The 6,445-nt window shown below is 51.0% G+C and overlaps 1 pseudogene; it reads left to right on the top strand.

The window, feature by feature from the left end:
- The first annotated feature begins 3,631 nt into the window (after positions 1-3,631).
- Positions 3,632-5,760, top strand: LOC123172077 (uncharacterized; annotated as a pseudogene).
- Positions 5,761-6,445: the final 685 nt, after the last annotated feature.

Raw genomic sequence — 6,445 nt, 5'->3', positions numbered from 1 at the left:
AACCCAGGACCTCCTAGTGTGTGTGTTGCGTGCTGACCAGTCGGGCTAGTGGGCGTGTTCCGATGGAGATAGGGCTAGGTGGGATATAACCTGACCAGTCGGGCTAGTAAGTAAAACAAAATTCTAATGGCGCACCAGGGGGAGGTGCGCCATTAGAATCGACGTACTTATGGCGCACCAGGGGGAGGTGCGCCATTAGAATTTTTATACTTGTTGCCCTCGCACTGTCGCCTCCCTCCCTCCCTCGCTCGCCAGATCCCCTACTCCTCGACCCCAACCGTACGCCGCCGCCCCCTTGCTCCGCCCCCTCCATCCGCCGCGCCTGCACGTCGCCGCCGCTGTGGTCTTGCGCTGCCTCGATGCCGCCGCCCCGACCCTCGCCGGACTCCACCCCCGCCCCAGCACGTACGTCCCCTCCCTCCCTTCCCCCATCCCCCTAGCTTCTCCTCCTCCTCCTCTCACCACCCGTGCCTTCTTCTTCTCGAAAGGTCAAGAAGGCGGCCAAGGACGCCGACGACATCACGGGCCCCTTCCTCCGGATCGCCGCCCGCAGCCTCCTCGACGCCGGCGTCCACCGGAGCACCACGACCGCGTTTGCGACCTCGTCTCTGCTCCGCCGCCGTCGACGACCTCGTCTGCGACCGCATCCATCAAGGTGAGTTCTTCCATGGATCACTTCCAGGCCGTCGGTGCCATCCTGCTAATCAAGAGTGCTACTCCATCTAACTGTCATGAGGGATTATGGTGAATTTGCAATGCAATGCCAGTACTACACCTGACGATTTGCAATGCCAGTGTGAATTTGCAGTGCAAAAAAATTGCCAGGTCTGCACAATTGTTGTTCTAGTTACTTTCGAAACAAGGAGAGCTTTGATGTTGACTAGCATGCTGATAAATTATGAGAAATTAAAGTTTCTCAGATATGCCAGCAAGAAAATTCCTGTTGTTAAATTCACTAAAAATTCAGTTAATTTGGCTTTACTGAAAACCTTACTGCTTTACAGCTTTCTCTTGCTGCATAGGAAAGGTATTTTGCAGTGCTCAAGCAAAGTGAGGATAGTTTTTGCACAACAGCTGAATGTAACTGAATTTTTGAACACATGAATTGTAGATAGTTTCAGTTAACTAAGATTGGCAAAATATCTTGTTTCAAATATAGCCTATGCATGTCTTGTTTTCTGGTTATGGATATTGTATAGTACTGCATATCTTGTTTTTTTGTAATATAATGCTTACCAAAGGTTTCAATATTTTGCTGTTACCATTGTTCTTTGAGCATAATTCTTTTTCATTTCCTACTATCCTTATTCTAATTCTCTTAAATTTTGAAGCTGGAAATAAACTGCCAAAACTGAAAGAAATTGGAGTGTTCAAGATATGCTAGTGCTGAATTTTAGTAGTAGACTAAAATAAATTTTAGAATGACTGAATGTATGCAGCCTGCAGTAGTGTAGCTGTACCTAAATCACATATGCTCTAATGTATGCAGTCATGTTTTTATGCCATTCTGACTTGTCCACTGGGACTTCTCTCCTGTGATGTTTGTTTTGTTTCTGCAAAAACCCATTCAGTAGTGTGGAACTGTGGATCATTAGCAAGGAAACCCTGCTTTAGTTCAGACTTCAGAGATATTTGCCTTTGCTTCAATAGGTAGTTTGCTCACAGTCTAAGTTGAGCTGATTTTGTTGGGTGACCTATTAGATCTGGAATGGAAGCTCACATAAGTTGAGCTGCTTTTTGTCCATATGAAAGCAGAGGACCATATGGTCTGTGGCCTTTTCATCCATATGAAAGTAGAGGCACATTGTGGTGCTAGTTTGCTGGGTTTTGTCTCCGACCATCGTGTCGTGATGATTTTGCAGGTACCCCGAGAGGCCCTTGAGTTTGCCGGAATGTCGATTAACTTCCGTTTCGGCAAATTCGGGTACTCCATTTGTCCTATTTTCAGCAAAGGTCATGCTGATATTTTCCCTATGAGATTTAGCATGACTTTACTAAAAATAGGACATATGGGGTACTTGCGACTAATGCATGGGCCGGGGTATCTTAGTACTTAGTTAAGTAGGATCGACTGCCCCGCCATTTTTGCTGCATTAAACCATAGGTGGCAATAGAGCCAAGTGATTACGCCCAACTTAGAATTCTCCTTAGCATCGATAAACCCTAGATGATAAACCCAACATAGGTGGCAATAGAGCCAAGTGATTAGTGCCAAGTGATTAGCCCCAACCTAGGGTGCCTCGGCATCGATAAACCCTAAATGATGAAAACTTAACTTAGCATTTAGGGTGCCTCGGCGTCGACAAACCCTAAATGATGAAACCTTGGCTTCTATAGGGTGCCTCGGTGTCGATGAGAACCTAAATGATGTACGCTTAGGCTTTTAGGGTGCCTCGGTGTCGACAAACCCTAAATGATAAAAGATTAGCTTTTAGGATGCCTCCGTGTCGACAAACCCTAAATGATGAGACCATGATCTTGTTCCTTGACAATAACCAACTTTTTGACCAAACTTTTATCCTATTTAGGGCGAAACATGGCCCACAACGATGAGGCCGGCGGTTCGGGCAGCAAGCAATTCTGGGAGCTGTCCCAGGAGATGGAGGAAGAACCTCACCGCTATCGGGATGATGCCGCGGAAGACACCGATCCTGACTACACAACCCCTAGTGGGGTCGGGGATGATGACACCACTGATGGTACCGCCGAGGATGCCACCACTGATGATGGCGGCGCACGCATAGATGGCAGCCAACCGAAGAGGCAACGGAAGGACCGGCGCCCGAACATGCTCGGCACCGTCAAGGAGGAATTTACTGAAGTGAACTCCGACGGGCATCCAACGGCGCCCAAACATGTAGTCAAGGGGTACTTGGTTCAGCTCGGGTGCATTCTCCGGAGCACCGTCTCGATCAACACCGAGAACCTGAGGCATAAGGACCGAGGGAATTTGCGCTGCCTCCTCTTCACGAAGCTGCACGAACGATACAAGTTCCCCAATGAGTTTGCAAACACACGCCTCTCAGGGAATAAAGTGAACAGTGCCACCCTCACGAGGATGAGCACGGCCCTGTCTACATGGAGAAGCACGGTGAAGGCAATGATTGAAAAAGGTGATAGTTATGAGAAGATCAAGGCGAAATATCCTTTGATGAGCGAAGATGACTACAAGGAGTTCAAGATCAAGTGCGAGAGCAGCGCAACCTCCGAATCAAGTCAGTGGGGGAAAGAAATGCGGCAGTTGAACTTAGGGGTCCACCAACTCGGTCCCGGCGGTTATAGAGTGGCGGAGCCTATATGGGACAAGGAGGACGCGGAGCATGCCGAGCAAGGCCTACCGCCCCGCTTCGAGAAATTAACTGACAAGCAGACCAGGAACTTTGTCAGGGCCCGGTACAAGGAGGACCCGGTAACAAAGGAGCTTACCACGGATCCGAAGACCAAGGCGCTTGAGAAAGTTCTGGTAAGGAATACACCCCCGCGTAATTAGCTACATATATGGTTGCATTCTAGTTAATGAAGCCAAATTTCTAAATGGTTCACGTTCCTTCCGCAGGAGGCTGAAAGCAGTAGTGCGGGGTCATCTCAGAGCTCCCCTTTTGACACCCCTTTAAATAGGGCGTTGAACGTAATGAAAAACAGGGATAAGCTCAGTAAGCCGTCGTCAGCTGGTCGTGTGGCCGGCAAAGGCTTGTCCACAAAATGGTCGTCATACTATACCGCTGGTGGGCGAAAGGAGAAAAAGACCATCTCGGAAAGCCAGTCGCGCGAGGTTCAAGAACTCAAGGCACAAGTGGCGCGGATTTCGGAGATTGTCCAAGAGCAAGTGCAACAACAACTGGGAACGACGCTCACCGCCATTGTGCCTACCTTGATTCAGGGGCTGACGACGTGGATTGCGGGCGGCCAACAGGGGCCTCCCCCGGTTCCCAACTTCACGGCCAGCAACTCGCACAACGCGCAGGCGGTGCCATTGGTGTCTCCGGCGGAGGCGGTATTCGTGTCTCCAGCGCCGGCACGGGCATTGGAGCTTAATGCACCTGGGTGTACGCCGGCCGGCACCTCGCCAGCAAGCGGCCCCTCCGTCAGTTGCACGCGCACTCCCGCCGTTGGCGGTGCCTCGACATTAGCCGAGCTCGACGGCATCACGGTAACTAAGCCTCTCGGCCGATGACTTCATCTCCTTGCCTTTGACTGGGCATCCCTGACGCCCTACATGTTTTCGCAGGGCACCACCGATGTTCCTTGCACTCTCCTGCACTTCGTGGGCGGCGAGTTGGTCGATGTCGCCAAGGGCAGAATCGTTCAACCAGGCAACCGCGTGTTCCACGGTAATCCGATGCCACCCACCTTCTATAGGGTTGAACTGGTTCGGGTACTGCCAGGCTGCGACGAGTTTTTACCTCCGATTCGACCCGCTGGGGCCGACGAAGATGATGTGATGACCCTCAGTGCCTGTGTAAGCTGGCCCCTGCTTTGGCCGAAGAGCCAGATTCGTTTGGGGGCGGGGGACACCACCCCACAGACAAGACCGCTAGTCGTGCCAGCGCCAAGCCATGGCAAGAACGCCGCAACACTACCGGACCTGCCGGACATCCCTATGGCACAGGATCCGAACATGCATATGGCACAGGATCCGGACGACGACGACAACGACGACGGTACATTTACCAACGTCGATAAGTACTTTGCCGAGCATGGGTACGGTGACGAGTTCTGCGGGCCTCCTTCTCAAGAACCCAACCCTCAAAAAGACGACCGCGATCTAGCTGGTACGGCGGAGAAACCCAATTGCAACAAGCGTCGTCTGGCGTTCAGTTCTCAGGAGACGCCTCCAGCTGCCGCCTTCACCGAGCCTCAGATAGCTGAGGTGCCAAATATTATCAGCCCCAACACGCTCAAGAAGGCGGTCTGTGAGCAGAACTCGATCCCATTACAGCAGATCAAGAAGAAGGGACAGAAATGAAAGACTAACAAGGGCGCCAGTGCGAGCCAACCGGCACCGAGTACGATCCGTGCTCAGGACGGACCACCTTCACCTAAGGATATCTCGAGGAGGGTGCATGTGGCGGGTAGGCCGATGCTACCGACAAATATGCTCAATGCTGCAACCGGTGCTATGCGGAGTCTGCATGACAGTGTTCTTTCTTTGGAGAAGCGGCGTCTCAGAGAGAATGATGTGGCATACCCGGTTTTTGTGGCCAAGGTGCCAGAGGGCAAGGGCTTTGTGGATAGCGCCGTCGGGGGTACGATCGTCCTGTGATTTGATGACATCTTTGCTATGCTTAACCTTCATCCGCTGCACTACACCTTCGTTCGGCTATTTTCGCTGAGTATGGAGATGCGGATCATTAGAGACAAGACCCCGGACATTGTGATAGTCGACCCCTTCTACATGCGTGCCAAGATCTTGGGCAGCGCTGGGGACCGGCAAGTCGCGAGTTCACACCTCGAAGGCGTCATTCTGGCAAACCCAGATAAGGATAACTTCCTCGTGCCTTACTTTCCCGAGTAAGTCATCTCCTAACCGCCCCGTAACATATGATTTCTTATATTTCGATCGTTCTTTTTTTTCTAACATTCCGTGTTCTGTGCAGTGACACACATTGCACACTCATCCTCTTAAGCCCGAAATATTCCATGGCCACGTATCTCGACCCGGACCGTGACTCCAAGATAGACTACACAAATATCAAGAAAGTTCTTGATGATGCTCTCCCCGGCTACGCCGCATCTGGAGGCACCTTTAAGAGGCCAGTTCGTAGGTACGGCAGGCACGTGTTCACCCACAATACGACGTTCCCCTGCGTCAAGCAGCCGCCTGGCGGTCAGAAGGATGCCTACTACGCCCTCCATCACATGCGGGCGATCGTGCGGGACCATAATCACCTTCTCCTACCAAATAATCTCAAAGATTGGGCCGCAAGCTTGGGGGCAATCCAGGATGCGGACATCCAACAAGAATTCTTTCGCATCCAGTCGGAGTTTGCAGAAATCATCCATCAAGATGTCCTTCGTAGCTCGGGGCAGTTCTACCTCAAATTTCAACCATCCAACAGCGACATAGACACAACGCTACAAATGCAGGCTGACAACGCCCGCGACTTCATGACCATCACGACAGACGGCGGCTTCATCCACGCTCCGGTCCCATGAGTCGAGTCGAAAGTTGTGATGCTATGTGTAGTTCTGAAACATTCATTAGCTCATGTTGTAATTAAACTGTAGTGAACTTGTATGTCTCTTTGGTTTGGACAGTCGTTCAACTTAGATGTAATCGATGCTATTTGTTAGTAGGACCATGAATCGTGCTATGGATGTCCTGCTTTTCTCTTCCGGTCCTTTTGTTGCATACTTATATATTGCTTATGTATTGTCTGTTGTTTGCCTAGTGCATAGAGATGCCGTTGTATGTCGTGTACAAGGGTAAGGTTCCCGGAGTCTA

Source organism: Triticum aestivum, chromosome 1D (assembly GCF_018294505.1).
Source record: "Triticum aestivum cultivar Chinese Spring chromosome 1D, IWGSC CS RefSeq v2.1, whole genome shotgun sequence".
NCBI classification, from domain to species: Eukaryota; Viridiplantae; Streptophyta; class Magnoliopsida; order Poales; family Poaceae; genus Triticum; species Triticum aestivum.
The sequence above is the reverse complement of the archived record's forward strand: the minus strand, read 5'-3'. Positions and strand labels throughout refer to the sequence as shown.